Genomic DNA, 20,064 nt, shown 5'->3' on the forward strand with positions numbered 1-20,064 from the left:
ATAGGGCCAGCTTTACGCTCTTCGCTCTTGTCCCGTCTGAATGCGCATGCACGACTGTAATTGGGGAAGAAGGCATTACCCATTTACGGAGGACAGACAAGAAGTGCCTGGTCGCTTGGAGCATGGGGTTATGGAGAGGCTCCGCACTGTACAACAAAGGATCTAGTCCTAAATGTCCAAGTACAGAGTAGAGGGGTGAAAGCTAGCTCTTCACCCCTATGGGTGCCTAACCCTTTATGCAAAGAGTGCAAAGAGTTAGCTGTATGCCTTAAGCCTAGCCCGCACTTGTGCCCCGGCCTTAAGCCTAGCCCGCACTTGTGCCCAGGCCTTAAGCCTAGCCCGCACTTGTGCCCAGGCCTTAAGCCTAGCCCGCATTTGTGCCCAGGCCTTAAGCCTAGCCCGCACTTGTGCCCCGGCCTTAAGCCTAGCCCGCACTTGTGCCCCGGCCTTAAGCCTAGCCCGCACTTGTGCCCCGGCCTTAAGCCTAGCCCGCACTTGTGCCACGGCATTAAGCCTAGCCCGCACTTGTGCCCCGGCCTTAAGACTAGCCCGCACTTGTGCCCCGGCCTTAAGCCTAGCCCGCACTTGTGCCCCGGCCTTAAGCCTAGCCCGCACTTGTGCCCCGGCCTTAAGCTAAGCCCGCACTTGTGCCCTGGCCTTAAGCCTAGCCCGCACTTGTGCCACGGCATTAAGCCTAGCCCGCACTTGTGCCACGGCATTAAGCCTAGCCCGCACTTGTGCCCCGGCCTTAAGACTAGCCCGCACTTGTGCCCCGGCCTTAAGCCTAGCCCGCACTTGTGCCCCGGCCTTAAGCCTAGCCCGCACTTGTGCCCCGGCCTTAAGCCTAGCCCGCACTTGTGCCCAGGCCTTAAGCCTAGCCCGCACTTGTGCCCAGGCCTTAAGCCTAGTCTGCACTTGTGCCCAGGCCTTAAGCCTAGCCCGCATTTGTGCCCAGGCCTTAAGCCTAGCCCGCACTTGTGCCCCGGCCTTAAGCCTAGCCCGCACTTGTGCCCCGGCCTTAAGCCTAGCCCGCACTTGTGCCCCGGCATTCAGCATAGCCCGCACTTGTGCCCCGGCAATCAGCATAGCCCGCACTTGTGCCCCGGCCTTAAGACTAGCCCGCACTTGTGCCCCGGCCTTAAGCCTAGCCCGCACTTGTGCCCCGGCCTTAAGCCTAGCCCGCACTTGTGCCCCGGCCTTAAGCTAAGCCCGCACTTGTGCCCCGCCCTTAAGCCTAGCCCGCACTTGTGCCCAGGCCTTAAGCCTAGCCCGCACTTGTGCCCAGGCCTTAAGCCTAGCCCGCACTTGTGCCCAGGCCTTATGCCTAGCCCGCACTTGTGCCCCGGCCTTAAGCCTAGCCCGCACTTGTGCCCCGGCCTTAAGCCTAGCCCGCACCTGTGCCCAGGCCTTAAGCCTAGCCCGCACCTGTGACCCGGCCTTAAGCCTAGCCAGCACTTGTGCCCCGGCCTTAATCCTAGCCCGCACTTGTGCCCAGGCATTAAGCCTAGCCCGCACTTGTGCCCCGGCCTTAAGCCTAGCCCGCACTTGTGCCCCGGCCTTAAGCCTAGCCCGCACTTGTGCCCCGGCCTTAAGCCTAGCCCGCACTTGTGCCCAGGCCTTAAGCCTAGCCCGCACTTGTGCCCAGGCCTTAAGCCTAGCCCGCACTTGTGCCCCAGCCTCAAGCCTAGCCCGCACTTGTGCCCGGCCTCAAGCCTAGCCCGCACTTGTGCCCCGGCCTCAAGCCTAGCCCGCACTTGTGCCCCGGCCTTAAGCCTAGCCCGCACTTGTGCCCCGGCCTTAAGCCTAGCCCGCACTTGTGCCCCGGCCTTAAGCCTAGCCCGCACTTGTGCCCAGGCCTTAAGCCTAGCCCGCACTTGTGCCCAGGCCTTATGCCTAGCTCGCACTTGTGCCCAGGCCTTAAGCCTAGCCCGCACTTGTGCCCAGGCCTTAAGCCTAGCCCGCACTTGTGCCCAGGCCTTAAGCCTAGCAAGCACTTGTGCCCAGGCCTTAAGCCTAGCCCGCACTTGTGCCCAGGCCTTAAGCCTAGCCCGCACTTGTGCCCCGGCCTTAAGCCTAGCCCGCACTTGTGCCCCGGCCTTCAGCCTAGCCCGCACTTTTGCCCCGGCCTTCAGCCTAGCCCGCACTTGTGCCCCGGCCTTCAGCCTAGCCCGCACTTGTGCCCCGGCCTTCAGCCTAGCCCGCACTTGTGCCCAGGCCTTCAGCCTAGCCCGCACTTGTGCCCAGGCCTTCAGCCTAGCCCGCACTTGTGCCCCAGCCTTAAGCCTAGCCCGCACTTGTGCCCCGGCCTTAAGCCTAGCCCGCACTTGTGCCCAGGCCTTAAGCCTAGTCCGCACTTGTGCCCAGGCCTCAAGCCTAGCCCGCACTTGTGCCCAGGCCTCAAGCCTAGCCCGCACTTGTGCCCAGGCCTTAAGCCTAGCCCGCACTTGTGCCCAGGCCTTAAGCCTAGCCCGCACTTGTGCCCAAGCCATAAGCCTAGCCCGCACTTGTGCCCAGGCCTTAAGCCTAGCCCGCACTTGTGCCCAGACCTCAAGCCTAGCCCGCACTTGTGCCCAGGCCTTAAGCCTAGCCTGCACTTGTGCCCAGGCCTTAAGCCTAGCCCGCATTTGTGCCCAGGCCTTAAGCCTAGCCCGCACTTGTGCCCCGGCCTTAAGCCTAGCCCGCACTTGTGCCCCGGCCTTAAGCCTAGCCCGCACTTGTGCCCCGGCCTTAAGCCTAGCCCGCACTTGTGCCCCGGCCTTAAGCCTAGCCCGCACTTGTGCCCCGGCCTTAAGACTAGCCCGCACTTGTGCCCAGGCCTTAAGCCTAGCCCGCACTTGTGCCCCGGCCTTAAGCCTAGCCCGCACTTGTGCCCCGGCCTTAAGCTAAGCCCGCACTTGTGCCCCGGCCTTAAGCCTAGCCCGCACTTGTGCCCAGGCCTTAAGCCTAGCCCGCACTTGTGCCCAGGCCTTATGCCTAGCCCGCACTTGTGCCCAGGCCTTAAGCCTAGCCCGCACTTGTGCCCAGGCCTTAAGCCTAGCCCGCACTTGTGCCCCGGCCTTAAGCCTAGCCCGCACTTGTGCCCAGGCCTTAAGCCTAGCCCGCACTTGTGCCCAGGCCTCAAGCCTAGCCCGCACTTGTGCCCAGGCCTTAAGCCTAGCCCGCACTTGTGCCCAGGCCTCACGCCTAGCCCGCACTTGTGCCCAGGCCTTAAGCCTAGCCCGCACTTGTGCCCCGGCCTCACGCCTAGCCCGCACTTGTGCCCAGGCCTTAAGCCTAGCCCGCACTTGTGCCCCGGCCTTAAGCCTAGCCCGCACTTGTGCCCCGGCCTTAAGCCTAGCCCGCACTTGTGCCCCGGCCTTAAGCCTAGCCCGCACCTGTGCCCCGGCCTTAAGCCTAGCCCGCACTTGTGCCCCGGCCTTAAGCCTAGCCCGCACTTGTGCCCCGGCCTTAAGCCTAGCCCGCACTTGTGCCCCGGCATTAAGCCTAGCCCGCACTTGTGCCCCGGCCTTAAGCCTAGCCCGCACTTGTGCCCCGGCCTTAAGCCTAGCCCGCACTTGTGCCCCGGCCTTAAGCCTAGCCCGCACCTGTGCCCAGGCCTTAAGCCTAGCCCGCACCTGTGCCCAGGCCTTAAGCCTAGCCCGCACCTGTGCCCAGGCCTTAAGCCTAGCCTGCACTTTTGAGCCCCTTGAAAGCTTGTTTGTTTTTGTATTCAGCTTCATGTTGGTTATGCACATAGGGCCAGCTTTACGCTCTTCGCTCTTGTCCCGTCTGAATGCGCATGCACGACTGTAATTGGGGAAGAAGGCATTACCCATTTACGGAGGACAGACAAGAAGTGCCTGGTCGCTTGGAGCATGGGGTTATGGAGAGGCTCCGCACTGTACAACAAAGGATCTAGTCCTAAATGTCCAAGTACAGAGTAGAGGGGTGAAAGCTAGCTCTTCACCCCTATGGGTGCCTAACCCTTTATGCAAAGAGTGCAAAGAGTTAGCTGTATGCCTTAAGCCTAGCCCGCACTTGTGCCCCGGCCTTAAGCCTAGCCCGCACTTGTGCCCAGGCCTTAAGCCTAGCCCGCACTTGTGCCCAGGCCTTAAGCCTAGCCCGCATTTGTGCCCAGGCCTTAAGCCTAGCCCGCACTTGTGCCCCGGCCTTAAGCCTAGCCCGCACTTGTGCCCCGGCCTTAAGCCTAGCCCGCACTTGTGCCCCGGCCTTAAGCCTAGCCCGCACTTGTGCCACGGCATTAAGCCTAGCCCGCACTTGTGCCCCGGCCTTAAGACTAGCCCGCACTTGTGCCCCGGCCTTAAGCCTAGCCCGCACTTGTGCCCCGGCCTTAAGCCTAGCCCGCACTTGTGCCCCGGCCTTAAGCTAAGCCCGCACTTGTGCCCTGGCCTTAAGCCTAGCCCGCACTTGTGCCCCGGCCTTAAGCCTAGCCCGCACTTGTGCCCCGGCCTTAAGCCTAGCCCGCACTTGTGCCCCGGCCTTAAGCCTAGCCCGCACTTGTGCCCCGGCCTTAAGCCTAGCCCGCACTTGTGCCCCGGCCTTAAGCCTAGCCCGCACTTGTGCCCCGGCCTTAAGCCTAGCCCGCACTTGTGCCCCGGCCTTAAGCCTAGCCCGCACTTGTGCCCCGGCCTTAAGCCTAGCCCGCACTTGTGCCCCGGCCTTAAGCCTAGCCCGCACCTGTGCCCAGGCCTTAAGCCTAGCCCGCACCTGTGCCCAGGCCTTAAGCCTAGCCCGCACCTGTGCCCAGGCCTTAAGCCTAGCCTGCACTTTTGAGCCCCTTGAAAGCTTGTTTGTTTTTGTATTCAGCTTCATGTTGGTTATGCACATAGGGCCAGCTTTACGCTCTTCGCTCTTGTCCCGTCTGAATGCGCATGCACGACTGTAATTGGGGAAGAAGGCATTACCCATTTACGGAGGACAGACAAGAAGTGCCTGGTCGCTTGGAGCATGGGGTTATGGAGAGGCTCCGCACTGTACAACAAAGGATCTAGTCCTAAATGTCCAAGTACAGAGTAGAGGGGTGAAAGCTAGCTCTTCACCCCTATGGGTGCCTAACCCTTTATGCAAAGAGTGCAAAGAGTTAGCTGTATGCCTTAAGCCTAGCCCGCACTTGTGCCCCGGCCTTAAGCCTAGCCCGCACTTGTGCCCAGGCCTTAAGCCTAGCCCGCACTTGTGCCCAGGCCTTAAGCCTAGCCCGCATTTGTGCCCAGGCCTTAAGCCTAGCCCGCACTTGTGCCCCGGCCTTAAGCCTAGCCCGCACTTGTGCCCCGGCCTTAAGCCTAGCCCGCACTTGTGCCCCGGCCTTAAGCCTAGCCCGCACTTGTGCCACGGCATTAAGCCTAGCCCGCACTTGTGCCCCGGCCTTAAGACTAGCCCGCACTTGTGCCCCGGCCTTAAGCCTAGCCCGCACTTGTGCCCCGGCCTTAAGCCTAGCCCGCACTTGTGCCCCGGCCTTAAGCTAAGCCCGCACTTGTGCCCTGGCCTTAAGCCTAGCCCGCACTTGTGCCCCGGCCTTAAGCCTAGCCCGCACTTGTGCCCCGGCCTTAAGCCTAGCCCGCACTTGTGCCCAGGCCTTAAGCCTAGCCCGCACTTGTGCCCAGGCCTTAAGCCTAGCCCGCACTTGTGCCCCGGCCTCAAGCCTAGCCCGCACTTGTGCCCGGCCTCAAGCCTAGCCCGCACTTGTGCCCCGGCCTTAAGCCTAGCCCGCACTTGTGCCCCGGCCTCAAGCCTTAACCGCATTTGTGCCCCGGCCTTAAGCCTAGCCCGCACTTGTACCCCGGCCTTAAGCCTGGCCCCCACCTGTGCCCCGGCCTTAAGCCTAGCCCGCACCTGTGCCCAGGCCTTAAGCCTAGCCCGCACCTGTGCCCAGGCCTTAAGCCTAGCCCGCACCTGTGCCCAGGCCTTAAGCCTAGCCCGCACCTGTGCCCAGGCCTTAAGCCTAGCCTGCACTTTTGAGCCCCTTGAAAGCTTGTTTGTTTTTGTATTCAGCTTCATGTTGGTTATGCACATAGGGCCAGCTTTACGCTCTTCGCTCTTGTCCCGTCTGAATGCGCATGCACGACTGTAATTGGGGAAGAAGGCATTACCCATTTACGGAGGACAGACAAGAAGTGCCTGGTCGCTTGGAGCATGGGGTTATGGAGAGGCTCCGCACTGTACAACAAAGGATCTAGTCCTAAATGTCCAAGTACAGAGTAGAGGGGTGAAAGCTAGCTCTTCACCCCTATGGGTGCCTAACCCTTTATGCAAAGAGTGCAAAGAGTTAGCTGTATGCCTTAAGCCTAGCCCGCACTTGTGCCCCGGCCTTAAGCCTAGCCCGCACTTGTGCCCAGGCCTTAAGCCTAGCCCGCACTTGTGCCCAGGCCTTAAGCCTAGTCTGCACTTGTGCCCAGGCCTTAAGCCTAGCCCGCATTTGTGCCCAGGCCTTAAGCCTAGCCCGCACTTGTGCCCCGGCCTTAAGCCTAGCCCGCACTTGTGCCCCGGCCTTAAGCCTAGCCCGCACTTGTGCCCCGGCATTCAGCATAGCCCGCACTTGTGCCCCGGCAATCAGCATAGCCCGCACTTGTGCCCCGGCCTTAAGACTAGCCCGCACTTGTGCCCCGGCCTTAAGCCTAGCCCGCACTTGTGCCCCGGCCTTAAGCCTAGCCCGCACTTGTGCCCCGGCCTTAAGCTAAGCCCGCACTTGTGCCCCGCCCTTAAGCCTAGCCCGCACTTGTGCCCAGGCCTTAAGCCTAGCCCGCACTTGTGCCCAGGCCTTAAGCCTAGCCCGCACTTGTGCCCAGGCCTTATGCCTAGCCCGCACTTGTGCCCCGGCCTTAAGCCTAGCCCGCACTTGTGCCCCGGCCTTAAGCCTAGCCCGCACCTGTGCCCAGGCCTTAAGCCTAGCCCGCACCTGTGACTCGGCCTTAAGCCTAGCCAGCACTTGTGCCCCGGCCTTAATCCTAGCCCGCACTTGTGCCCAGGCATTAAGCCTAGCCCGCACTTGTGCCCCGGCCTTAAGCCTAGCCCGCACTTGTGCCCCGGCCTTAAGCCTAGCCCGCACTTGTGCCCCGGCCTTAAGCCTAGCCCGCACTTGTGCCCAGGCCTTAAGCCTAGCCCGCACTTGTGCCCAGGCCTTAAGCCTAGCCCGCACTTGTGCCCCAGCCTCAAGCCTAGCCCGCACTTGTGCCCGGCCTCAAGCCTAGCCCGCACTTGTGCCCCGGCCTCAAGCCTAGCCCGCACTTGTGCCCCGGCCTTAAGCCTAGCCCGCACTTGTGCCCCGGCCTTAAGCCTAGCCCGCACTTGTGCCCCGGCCTTAAGCCTAGCCCGCACTTGTGCCCAGGCCTTAAGCCTAGCCCGCACTTGTGCCCAGGCCTTATGCCTAGCTCGCACTTGTGCCCAGGCCTTAAGCCTAGCCCGCACTTGTGCCCAGGCCTTAAGCCTAGCCCGCACTTGTGCCCAGGCCTTAAGCCTAGCAAGCACTTGTGCCCAGGCCTTAAGCCTAGCCCGCACTTGTGCCCAGGCCTTAAGCCTAGCCCGCACTTGTGCCCCGGCCTTAAGCCTAGCCCGCACTTGTGCCCCGGCCTTCAGCCTAGCCCGCACTTTTGCCCCGGCCTTCAGCCTAGCCCGCACTTGTGCCCCGGCCTTCAGCCTAGCCCGCACTTGTGCCCCGGCCTTCAGCCTAGCCCGCACTTGTGCCCAGGCCTTCAGCCTAGCCCGCACTTGTGCCCAGGCCTTCAGCCTAGCCCGCACTTGTGCCCCAGCCTTAAGCCTAGCCCGCACTTGTGCCCCGGCCTTAAGCCTAGCCCGCACTTGTGCCCAGGCCTTAAGCCTAGTCCGCACTTGTGCCCAGGCCTCAAGCCTAGCCCGCACTTGTGCCCAGGCCTCAAGCCTAGCCCGCACTTGTGCCCAGGCCTTAAGCCTAGCCCGCACTTGTGCCCAGGCCTTAAGCCTAGCCCGCACTTGTGCCCAAGCCATAAGCCTAGCCCGCACTTGTGCCCAGGCCTTAAGCCTAGCCCGCACTTGTGCCCAGACCTCAAGCCTAGCCCGCACTTGTGCCCAGGCCTTAAGCCTAGCCTGCACTTGTGCCCAGGCCTTAAGCCTAGCCCGCATTTGTGCCCAGGCCTTAAGCCTAGCCCGCACTTGTGCCCCGGCCTTAAGCCTAGCCCGCACTTGTGCCCCGGCCTTAAGCCTAGCCCGCACTTGTGCCCCGGCCTTAAGCCTAGCCCGCACTTGTGCCCCGGCCTTAAGCCTAGCCCGCACTTGTGCCCCGGCCTTAAGACTAGCCCGCACTTGTGCCCAGGCCTTAAGCCTAGCCCGCACTTGTGCCCCGGCCTTAAGCCTAGCCCGCACTTGTGCCCCGGCCTTAAGCTAAGCCCGCACTTGTGCCCCGGCCTTAAGCCTAGCCCGCACTTGTGCCCAGGCCTTAAGCCTAGCCCGCACTTGTGCCCAGGCCTTATGCCTAGCCCGCACTTGTGCCCAGGCCTTAAGCCTAGCCCGCACTTGTGCCCAGGCCTTAAGCCTAGCCCGCACTTGTGCCCCGGCCTTAAGCCTAGCCCGCACTTGTGCCCAGGCCTTAAGCCTAGCCCGCACTTGTGCCCAGGCCTCAAGCCTAGCCCGCACTTGTGCCCAGGCCTTAAGCCTAGCCCGCACTTGTGCCCAGGCCTCACGCCTAGCCCGCACTTGTGCCCAGGCCTTAAGCCTAGCCCGCACTTGTGCCCCGGCCTCACGCCTAGCCCGCACTTGTGCCCAGGCCTTAAGCCTAGCCCGCACTTGTGCCCCGGCCTTAAGCCTAGCCCGCACTTGTGCCCCGGCCTTAAGCCTAGCCCGCACTTGTGCCCCGGCCTTAAGCCTAGCCCGCACCTGTGCCCCGGCCTTAAGCCTAGCCCGCACTTGTGCCCCGGCCTTAAGCCTAGCCCGCACTTGTGCCCCGGCCTTAAGCCTAGCCCGCACTTGTGCCCCGGCCTTAAGCCTAGCCCGCACTTGTGCCCCGGCCTTAAGCCTAGCCCGCACTTGTGCCCCGGCCTTAAGCCTAGCCCGCACTTGTGCCCCGGCCTTAAGCCTAGCCCGCACCTGTGCCCAGGCCTTAAGCCTAGCCCGCACCTGTGCCCAGGCCTTAAGCCTAGCCCGCACCTGTGCCCAGGCCTTAAGCCTAGCCTGCACTTTTGAGCCCCTTGAAAGCTTGTTTGTTTTTGTATTCAGCTTCATGTTGGTTATGCACATAGGGCCAGCTTTACGCTCTTCGCTCTTGTCCCGTCTGAATGCGCATGCACGACTGTAATTGGGGAAGAAGGCATTACCCATTTACGGAGGACAGACAAGAAGTGCCTGGTCGCTTGGTGCATGGGGTTATGGAGAGGCTCCGCACTGTACAACAAAGGATCTAGTCCTAAATGTCCAAGTACAGAGTAGAGGGGTGAAAGCTAGCTCTTCACCCCTATGGGTGCCTAACCCTTTATGCAAAGAGTGCAAAGAGTTAGCTGTATGCCTTAAGCCTAGCCCGCACTTGTGCCCCGGCCTTAAGCCTAGCCCGCACTTGTGCCCAGGCCTTAAGCCTAGCCCGCACTTGTGCCCAGGCCTTAAGCCTAGCCCGCATTTGTGCCCAGGCCTTAAGCCTAGCCCGCACTTGTGCCCCGGCCTTAAGCCTAGCCCGCACTTGTGCCCCGGCCTTAAGCCTAGCCCGCACTTGTGCCCCGGCCTTAAGCCTAGCCCGCACTTGTGCCACGGCATTAAGCCTAGCCCGCACTTGTGCCCCGGCCTTAAGACTAGCCCGCACTTGTGCCCCGGCCTTAAGCCTAGCCCGCACTTGTGCCCCGGCCTTAAGCCTAGCCCGCACTTGTGCCCCGGCCTTAAGCTAAGCCCGCACTTGTGCCCTGGCCTTAAGCCTAGCCCGCACTTGTGCCCCGGCCTTAAGCCTAGCCCGCACTTGTGCCCCGGCCTTAAGCCTAGCCCGCACTTGTGCCCAGGCCTTAAGCCTAGCCCGCACTTGTGCCCAGGCCTTAAGCCTAGCCCGCACTTGTGCCCCGGCCTCAAGCCTAGCCCGCACTTGTGCCCGGCCTCAAGCCTAGCCCGCACTTGTGCCCCGGCCTTAAGCCTAGCCCGCACTTGTGCCCCGGCCTCAAGCCTTAACCGCATTTGTGCCCCGGCCTTAAGCCTAGCCCGCACTTGTACCCCGGCCTTAAGCCTGGCCCCCACCTGTGCCCCGGCCTTAAGCCTAGCCCGCACCTGTGCCCAGGCCTTAAGCCTAGCCCGCACCTGTGCCCAGGCCTTAAGCCTAGCCCGCACCTGTGCCCAGGCCTTAAGCCTAGCCCGCACCTGTGCCCAGGCCTTAAGCCTAGCCTGCACTTTTGAGCCCCTTGAAAGCTTGTTTGTTTTTGTATTCAGCTTCATGTTGGTTATGCACATAGGGCCAGCTTTACGCTCTTCGCTCTTGTCCCGTCTGAATGCGCATGCACGACTGTAATTGGGGAAGAAGGCATTACCCATTTACGGAGGACAGACAAGAAGTGCCTGGTCGCTTGGAGCATGGGGTTATGGAGAGGCTCCGCACTGTACAACAAAGGATCTAGTCCTAAATGTCCAAGTACAGAGTAGAGGGGTGAAAGCTAGCTCTTCACCCCTATGGGTGCCTAACCCTTTATGCAAAGAGTGCAAAGAGTTAGCTGTATGCCTTAAGCCTAGCCCGCACTTGTGCCCCGGCCTTAAGCCTAGCCCGCACTTGTGCCCAGGCCTTAAGCCTAGCCCGCACTTGTGCCCAGGCCTTAAGCCTAGTCTGCACTTGTGCCCAGGCCTTAAGCCTAGCCCGCATTTGTGCCCAGGCCTTAAGCCTAGCCCGCACTTGTGCCCCGGCCTTAAGCCTAGCCCGCACTTGTGCCCCGGCCTTAAGCCTAGCCCGCACTTGTGCCCCGGCATTCAGCATAGCCCGCACTTGTGCCCCGGCAATCAGCATAGCCCGCACTTGTGCCCCGGCCTTAAGACTAGCCCGCACTTGTGCCCCGGCCTTAAGCCTAGCCCGCACTTGTGCCCCGGCCTTAAGCCTAGCCCGCACTTGTGCCCCGGCCTTAAGCTAAGCCCGCACTTGTGCCCCGCCCTTAAGCCTAGCCCGCACTTGTGCCCAGGCCTTAAGCCTAGCCCGCACTTGTGCCCAGGCCTTAAGCCTAGCCCGCACTTGTGCCCAGGCCTTATGCCTAGCCCGCACTTGTGCCCCGGCCTTAAGCCTAGCCCGCACTTGTGCCCCGGCCTTAAGCCTAGCCCGCACCTGTGCCCAGGCCTTAAGCCTAGCCCGCACCTGTGACCCGGCCTTAAGCCTAGCCAGCACTTGTGCCCCGGCCTTAATCCTAGCCCGCACTTGTGCCCAGGCATTAAGCCTAGCCCGCACTTGTGCCCCGGCCTTAAGCCTAGCCCGCACTTGTGCCCCGGCCTTAAGCCTAGCCCGCACTTGTGCCCCGGCCTTAAGCTAAGCCCGCACTTGTGCCCCGCCCTTAAGCCTAGCCCGCACTTGTGCCCAGGCCTTAAGCCTAGCCCGCACTTGTGCCCAGGCCTTAAGCCTAGCCCGCACTTGTGCCCAGGCCTTATGCCTAGCCCGCACTTGTGCCCCGGCCTTAAGCCTAGCCCGCACTTGTGCCCCGGCCTTAAGCCTAGCCCGCACCTGTGCCCAGGCCTTAAGCCTAGCCCGCACCTGTGACCCGGCCTTAAGCCTAGCCAGCACTTGTGCCCCGGCCTTAATCCTAGCCCGCACTTGTGCCCAGGCATTAAGCCTAGCCCGCACTTGTGCCCCGGCCTTAAGCCTAGCCCGCACTTGTGCCCCGGCCTTAAGCCTAGCCCGCACTTGTGCCCCGGCCTTAAGCCTAGCCCGCACTTGTGCCCAGGCCTTAAGCCTAGCCCGCACTTGTGCCCCGGCCTTAAGCCTAGCCCGCACTTGTGCCCCGGCCTTAAGCCTAGCCCTTACTTGTGCCCCGGCCTTAAGCCTAGCCCGCACCTGTGCCCAGGCCTTAAGCCTAGCCTGCACTTTTGAGCCCCTTGAAAGCTTGTTTGTTTTTGTATTCAGCTTCATGTTGGTTATGCACATAGGGCCAGCTTTACGCTCTTCGCTCTTGTCCCGTCTGAATGCGCATGCACGACTGTAATTGGGGAAGAAGGCATTACCCATTTACGGAGGACAGACAAGAAGTGCCTGGTCGCTTGGAGCATGGGGTTATGGAGAGGCTCCGCACTGTACAACAAAGGATCTAGTCCTAAATGTCCAAGTACAGAGTAGAGGGGTGAAAGCTAGCTCTTCACCCCTATGGGTGCCTAACCCTTTATGCAAAGAGTGCAAAGAGTTAGCTGTATGCCTTAAGCCTAGCCCGCACTTGTGCCCCGGCCTTAAGCCTAGCCCGCACTTGTGCCCAGGCCTTAAGCCTAGCCCGCACTTGTGCCCAGGCCTTAAGCCTAGTCCGCACTTGTGCCCAGGCCTTAAGACAAGCCCGCACTTGTGCCCCGGCCTTAAGCCTAGCCCGCACTTGTGCCCGGCCTTAAGCCTAGCCCGCACTTGTGCCCAGGCCTTAAGCCTAGTCCGCACTTGTGCCCAGGCCTTAAGCCTAGTCCGCACTTGTGCCCAGGCCTTAAGACAAGCCCGCACTTGTGCCCCGGCCTTAAGCCTAGCCCGCACTTGTGCCCGGCCTTAAGCCTAGCCCGCACTTGTGCCCCGGCCTTAAGCCTAGCCCGCACTTGTGCCCCGGCCTTAAGCCTAGCCCGCACTTGTGCCCCGGCCTTAAGCCTAGCCCGCACTTGTGCCCCGGCCTTAAGCCTAGCCCGCACTTGTGCCCGGCCTTAAGCCTAGCCCGCACTTGTGCCCCGGCCTTAAGCCTAGCCCGCACTTGTGCCCCGGCCTTAAGCCTAGCCCGCACTTGTGCCCCGGCCTTAAGCCTAGCCCGCACTTGTGCCCCGGCCTTAAGCCTAGCCCGCACTTGTGCCCTGGCCTTAAGCCTAGCCTGCACTTGTGCCCTGGCCTTAAGCCTAGCCTGCACTTGTGCCCCGGCCTTAAGCCTAGCCCGCACTTGTGCCCCGGCCTTAAGCCTAGCCCGCACTTGTGCCCCGGCCTTAAGCCTAGCCCGCACTTGTGCCACGGCCTTAAGCCTAGCCCGCACTTGTGCCCCGGCCTTAAGCTAAGCCCGCACTTGTGCCCCGGCCTTAAGCTAAGCCCGCACTTGTGCCCCGGCCTTAAGCCTAGCCCGCACTTGTGCCCCGGCCTTAAGCCTAGCCCGCACTTGTGCCCCGGCCTTAAGCCTAGCCCGCACTTGTGCCCCGGCCTTAAGCCTAGCCCGCACTTGTGCCCCGGCCTTAAGCCTAGCCCGCACTTGTGCCCAGGCCTTAAGCCTAGCCCGCACTTGTGCCCAGGCCTTAAGCCTAGCCCGCACTTGTGCCCAGGCCTTATGCCTAGCCCGCACTTGTGCCCAGGCCTTAAGCCTAGCCCGCACTTGTGCCCAGGCCTCAAGCCTAGCCCGCACTTGTGCCCAGGCCTCAAGCCTAGCCCGCACTTGTGCCCAGGCCTCAAGCCTAGCCCGCACTTGTGCCCAGGCCTTAAGCCTAGCCCGCACTTGTGCCCATGCCTTAAGCCTAGCCCGCACTTGTGCCCAGGCCATAAGCCTAGCCCGCACTTGTGCCCAGGCCTTAAGCCTAGCCCGCACTTGTGCCCAGACCTCAAGCCTAGCCCGCACTTGTGCCCAGGCCTTAAGCCTAGTCTGCACTTGTGCCCAGGCCTTAAGCCTAGCCCGCATTTGTGCACAGGCCTTAAGCCTAGCCCACACTTGTGCCCCGGCATTAAGCCTAGCCCGCACTTGTGCCCCGGCCTTAAGACTAGCCCGCACTTGTGCCCCGGCCTTAAGCCTAGCCCGCACTTGTGCCCCGGCCTTAAGCCTAGCCCGCACTTGTGCCCCGGCCTTAAGCTAAGCCCGCACTTGTGCCCCGGCCTTAAGCCTAGCCCGCACTTGTGCCCAGGCCTTAAGCCTAGCCCACACTTGTGCCCAGGCCTTATGCCTAGCCCGCACTTGTGCCCCGGCCTTAAGCCTAGCCCGCACTTGTGCCCCGGCCATAAGCCTAGCCCGCACCTGTGCCCCGGCCTTAAGCCTAGCCCGCACCTGTGCCCCGGCCTTAAGCCTAGCCAGCACTTGTGCCCCGGCCTTAATCCTAGCCCGCACTTGTGCCCAGGCATTAAGCCTAGCCCGCACTTGTGCCCCGGCCTTAAGCCTAGCCCGCACTTGTGCCCCGGCCTTAAGCCTAGCCCGCACTTGTGCCCCGGCCTTAAGCCTAGCCCGCACTTGTGCCCAGGCCTTAAGCCTAGCCCGCACTTGTGCCCAGGCCTTAAGCCTAGCCCGCACTTGTGCCCAGGCCTTAAGCCTAGCCCGCACTTGTGCCCCAGCCTCAAGCCTAGCCCGCACTTGTGCCCGGCCTCAAACCTAGCCCGCACTTGTGCCCCGGCCTTAAGCCTAGCCCGCACTTGTGCCCCGGCCTCAAGCCTTAACCGCATTTGTGCCCCGGCCTTAAGCCTAGCCCGCACTTGTACCCCGGCCTTAAGCCTGGCCCGCACCTGTGCCCCGGCCTTAAGCCTAGCCCGCACCTGTGCCCAGGCCTTAAGCCTAGCCCGCACCTGTGCCCAGGCCTTAAGCCTAGCCCGCACCTGTGCCCAGGCCTTATGCCTAGCCTACACTTTTGAGCCCCTTGAAAGCTTGTTTGTTTTTGTATTCAGCTTCATGTTGGTTATGCACATAGGGCCAGCTTTACGCTCTTCGCTCTTGTCCCGTCTGAATGCGCATGCACGACTGTAATTGGGGAAGAAGGCATTACCCATTTACGGAGGACAGACAAGAAGTGCCTGGTCGCTTGGAGCATGGGGTTATGGAGAGGCTCCGCACTGTACAACAAAGGATCTAGTCCTAAATGTCCAAGTACAGAGTAGAGGGGTGAAAGCTAGCTCTTCACCCCTATGGGTGCCTAACCCTTTATGCAAAGAGTGCAAAGAGTTAGCTGTATGCCTTAAGCCTAGCCCGCACTTGTGCCCCGGCCTTAAGCCTAGCCCGCACTTGTGCCCAGGCCTTAAGCCTAGCCCGCACTTGTGCCCAGGCCTTAAGCCTAGTCTGCACTTGTGCCCAGGCCTTAAGCCTAGCCCGCATTTGTGCCCAGGCCTTAAGCCTAGCCCGCACTTGTGCCCCGGCCTTAAGCCTAGCCCGCACTTGTGCCCCGGCCTTAAGCCTAGCCCGCACTTGTGCCCCGGCATTCAGCATAGCCCGCACTTGTGCCCCGGCAATCAGCATAGCCCGCACTTGTGCCCCGGCCTTAAGACTAGCCCGCACTTGTGCCCCGGCCTTAAGCCTAGCCCGCACTTGTGCCCCGGCCTTAAGCCTAGCCCGCACTTGTGCCCCGGCCTTAAGCTAAGCCCGCACTTGTGCCCCGCCCTTAAGCCTAGCCCGCACTTGTGCCCAGGCCTTAAGCCTAGCCCGCACTTGTGCCCAGGCCTTAAGCCTAGCCCGCACTTGTGCCCAGGCCTTATGCCTAGCCCGCACTTGTGCCCCGGCCTTAAGCCTAGCCCGCACTTGTGCCCCGGCCTTAAGCCTAGCCCGCACCTGTGCCCAGGCCTTAAGCCTAGCCCGCACCTGTGCCCCGGCCTTAAGCCTAGCCAGCACTTGTGCCCCGGCCTTAATCCTAGCCCGCACTTGTGCCCAGGCATTAAGCCTAGCCCGCACTTGTGCCCCGGCCTTAAGCCTAGCCCGCACTTGTGCCCCGGCCTTAAGCCTAGCCCGCACTTGTGCCCCGGCCTTAAGCCTAGCCCGCACTTGTGCCCAGGCCTTAAGCCTAGCCCGCACTTGTGCCCAGGCCTTAAGCCTAGCCCGCACTTGTGCCCCAGCCTCAAGCCTAGCCCGCACTTGTGCCCGGCCTCAAGCCTAGCCCGCACTTGTGCCCCGGCCTCAAGCCTAGCCCGCACTTGTGCCCCGGCCTTAAGCCTAGCCCGCACTTGTGCCCCGGCCTTAAGCCTAGCCCGCACTTGTGCCCCGGCCTTAAGCCTAGCCCGTACTTGTGCCCGGCCTTAAGCCTAGCCCGCACTTGTGCCCCGGCCTTAAGCCTAGCCCGCACTTGTGCCCCGGCCTTAAGCCTAGCCCGCACTTGTGCCCCGGCCTTAAGCCTAGCCCGCACTTGTGCCCCGGCCTTAAGCCTAGCCCGCACTTGTGCCCCGGCCTTAAGCCTAGCCCGCACTTGTGCCCCGGCCTTAAGCCTAGCCCGCACTTGTGCCCCGGCCTTAAGCCTAGCCCTTACTTGTGCCCCGGCCTTAAGCCTAGCCCGCACCTGTGCCCAGGCCTTAAGCCTAGCCTGCACTTTTGAGCCCCTTGAAAGCTTGTTTGTTTTTGTATTCAGCTTCATGTTGGTTATGCACATAGGGCCAGCTTTACGCTCTTCGCTCTTGTCCCGTCTGAATGCGCATGCACGACTGTAATTGGGGAAGAAGGCATTACCCATTTACGGAGGACAGACAAGAAGTGCCTGGTCGCTTGGAGCATGGGGTTATGGAGAGGCTCCGCACTGTACAACAAAGGATCTAGTCCTAAATGTCCAAGTACAGAGTAGAGGGGTGAAAGCTAGCTCTTCACCCCTATGGGTGCCTAACCATTTATGCAAAGAGTGCAAAGAGTTAGCTGTATGCCTTAAGCCTAGCCCGCACTTGTGCCCCGGCCTTAAGCCTAGCCCGCACTTGTGCCCAGGCCTTAAGCCTAGCCCGCACTTGTGCCCAGGCCTTAAGCCTAGTCCGCACTTGTGCCCAGGCCTTAAGACAAGCCCGCACTTGTGCCCCGGCCTTAAGCCTAGCCCGCACTTGTGCCCGGCCTTAAGCCTAGCCCGCACTTGTGCCCAGGCCTTAAGCCTAGTCCGCACTTGTGCCCAGGCCTTAAGCCTAGTCCGCACTTGTGCCCAGGCCTTAAGACAAGCCCGCACTTGTGCCCCGGCCTTAAGCCTAGCCCGCACTTGTGCCCGGCCTTAAGCCTAGCCCGCACTTGTGCCCCGGCCTTAAGCCTAGCCCGCACTTGTGCCCCGGCCTTAAGCCTAGCCCGCACTTGTGCCCCGGCCTTAAGCCTAGCCCGCACTTGTGCCCCGGCCTTAAGCCTAGCCCGCACTTGTGCCCGGCCTTAAGCCTAGCCCGCACTTGTGCCCCGGCCTTAAGCCTAGCCCGCACTTGTGCCCCGGCCTTAAGCCTAGCCCGCACTTGTGCCCCGGCCTTAAGCCTAGCCCGCACTTGTGCCCCGGCCTTAAGCCTAGCCCGCACTTGTGCCCTGGCCTTAAGCCTAGCCTGCACTTGTGCCCTGGCCTTAAGCCTAGCCTGCACTTGTGCCCCGGCCTTAAGCCTAGCCCGCACTTGTGCCCCGGCCTTAAGCCTAGCCCGCACTTGTGCCACCGGCCTTAAGCCTAGCCCGCACTTGTGCCCCGGCCTTAAGCCTAGCCCGCACTTGTGCCCAGGCCTTAAGCCTAGCCCGCACTTGTGCCCAGGCCTTATGCCTAGCCCGCACTTGTGCCCAGGCCTTAAGCCTAGCCCGCACTTGTGCCCAGGCCTCAAGCCTAGCCCGCACTTGTGCCCAGGCCTCAAGCCTAGCCCGCACTTGTGCCCAGGCCTCAAGCCTAGCCCGCACTTGTGCCCCGGCCTTAAGCCTAGCCCGCACTTGTGCCCAGGCCTTAAGCCTAGCCCGCACTTGTGCCCAGGCCTTATGCCTAGCCCGCACTTGTGCCCAGGCCTTAAGCCTAGCCCGCACTTGTGCCCAGGCCTCAAGCCTAGCCCGCACTTGTGCCCAGGCCTCAAGCCTAGCCCGCACTTGTGCCCAGGCCTCAAGCCTAGCCCGCACTTGTGCCCAGGCCTTAAGCCTAGCCCGCACTTGTGCCCATGCCTTAAGCCTAGCCTGCACTTGTGCCCAGGCCATAAGCCTAGCCCGCACTTGTGCCCAGGCCTTAAGCCTAGCCCGCACTTGTGCCCAGACCTCAAGCCTAGCCCGCACTTGTGCCCAGGCCTTAAGCCTAGTCTGCACTTGTGCCCAGGCCTTAAGCCTAGCCCGCATTTGTGCACAGGCCTTAAGCCTAGCCCGCACTTTTGCCCCGGCCTTAAGCCTAGCCCGCACTTTTGCCCCGGCCTTATGCCTAGCCCGCACTTGTGCCCCGGCCTTAAGCCTAGCCCGCACTTGTGCCCCGGCCTTAAGCCTAGCCCGCACTTGTGCCCCGGCATTAAGCCTAGCCCGCACTTGTGCCCCGGCCTTAAGACTAGCCCGCACTTGTGCCCCGGCCTTAAGCCTAGCCCGCACTTGTGCCCCGGCCTTAAGCCTAGCCCGCACTTGTGCCCCGGCCTTAAGCTAAGCCCGCACTTGTGCCCCGGCCTTAAGCCTAGCCCGCACTTGTGCCCCGGCCATAAGCCTAGCCCGCACCTGTGCCCCGGCCTTAAGCCTAGCCCGCACCTGTGCCCCGGCCTTAAGCCTAGCCAGCACTTGTGCCCCGGCCTTAATCCTAGCCCGCACTTGTGCCCAGGCATTAAGCCTAGCCCGCACTTGTGCCCCGGCCTTAAGCCTAGCCCGCACTTGTGCCCCGGCCTTAAGCCTAGCCCGCACTTGTGCCCTGGCCTTAAGCCTAGCCCGCACTTGTGCCCAGGCCTTAAGCCTAGCCCGCACTTGTGCCCAGGCCTTAAGCCTAGCCCGCACTTGTGCCCAGGCCTTAAGCCTAGCCCGCACTTGTGCCCCAGCCTCAAGCCTAGCCCGCACTTGTGCCCGGCCTCAAACCTAGCCCGCACTTGTGCCCCGGCCTTAAGCCTAGCCCGCACTTGTGCCCCGGCCTTAAGCCTAGCCCGCACTTGTGCCCCGGCCTTAAGCCTAGCCCGCACTTGTGCCCCGGCCTTAAGCCTAGCCCGCACTTGTGCCCCGGCCTTAAGCCTAGCCCTTACTTGTGCCCCGGCCTTAAGCCTAGCCCGCACCTGTGCCCAGGCCTTAAGCCTAGCCTGCACTTTTGAGCCCCTTGAAAGCTTGTTTGTTTTTGTATTCAGCTTCATGTTGGTTATGCACATAGGGCCAGCTTTACGCTCTTCGCTCTTGTCCCGTCTGAATGCGCATGCACGACTGTAATTGGGGAAGAAGGCATTACCCATTTACGGAGGACAGACAAGAAGTGCCTGGTCGCTTGGAGCATGGGGTTATGGAGAGGCTCCGCACTGTACAACAAAGGATCTAGTCCTAAATGTCCAAGTACAGAGTAGAGGGGTGAAAGCTAGCTCTTCACCCCTATGGGTGCCTAACCATTTATGCAAAGAGTGCAAAGAGTTAGCTGTATGCCTTAAGCCTAGCCCGCACTTGTGCCCCGGCCTTAAGCCTAGCCCGCACTTGTGCCCAGGCCTTAAGCCTAGCCCGCACTTGTGCCCAGGCCTTAAGCCTAGTCCGCACTTGTGCCCAGGCCTTAAGACAAGCCCGCACTTGTGCCCCGGCCTTAAGCCTAGCCCGCACTTGTGCCCGGCCTTAAGCCTAGCCCGCACTTGTGCCCAGGCCTTAAGCCTAGTCCGCACTTGTGCCCAGGCCTTAAGCCTAGTCCGCACTTGTGCCCAGGCCTTAAGACAAGCCCGCACTTGTGCCCCGGCCTTAAGCCTAGCCCGCACTTGTGCCCGGCCTTAAGCCTAGCCCGCACTTGTGCCCCGGCCTTAAGCCTAGCCCGCACTTGTGCCCCGGCCTTAAGCCTAGCCCGCACTTGTGCCCCGGCCTTAAGCCTAGCCCGCACTTGTGCCCCGGCCTTAAGCCTAGCCCGCACTTGTGCCCGGCCTTAAGCCTAGCCCGCACTTGTGCCCCGGCCTTAAGCCTAGCCCGCACTTGTGCCCCGGCCTTAAGCCTAGCCCGCACTTGTGCCCCGGCCTTAAGCCTAGCCCGCACTTGTGCCCCGGCCTTAAGCCTAGCCCGCACTTGTGCCCTGGCCTTAAGCCTAGCCTGCACTTGTGCCCTGGCCTTAAGCCTAGCCTGCACTTGTGCCCCGGCCTTAAGCCTAGCCCGCACTTGTGCCCCGGCCTTAAGCCTAGCCCGCACTTGTGCCCCGGCCTTAAGCCTAGCCCGC

This window comes from Ranitomeya imitator, chromosome 3 (genome assembly GCF_032444005.1).
Source record: "Ranitomeya imitator isolate aRanImi1 chromosome 3, aRanImi1.pri, whole genome shotgun sequence".
NCBI lineage: Eukaryota > Metazoa > Chordata > Amphibia > Anura > Dendrobatidae > Ranitomeya > Ranitomeya imitator.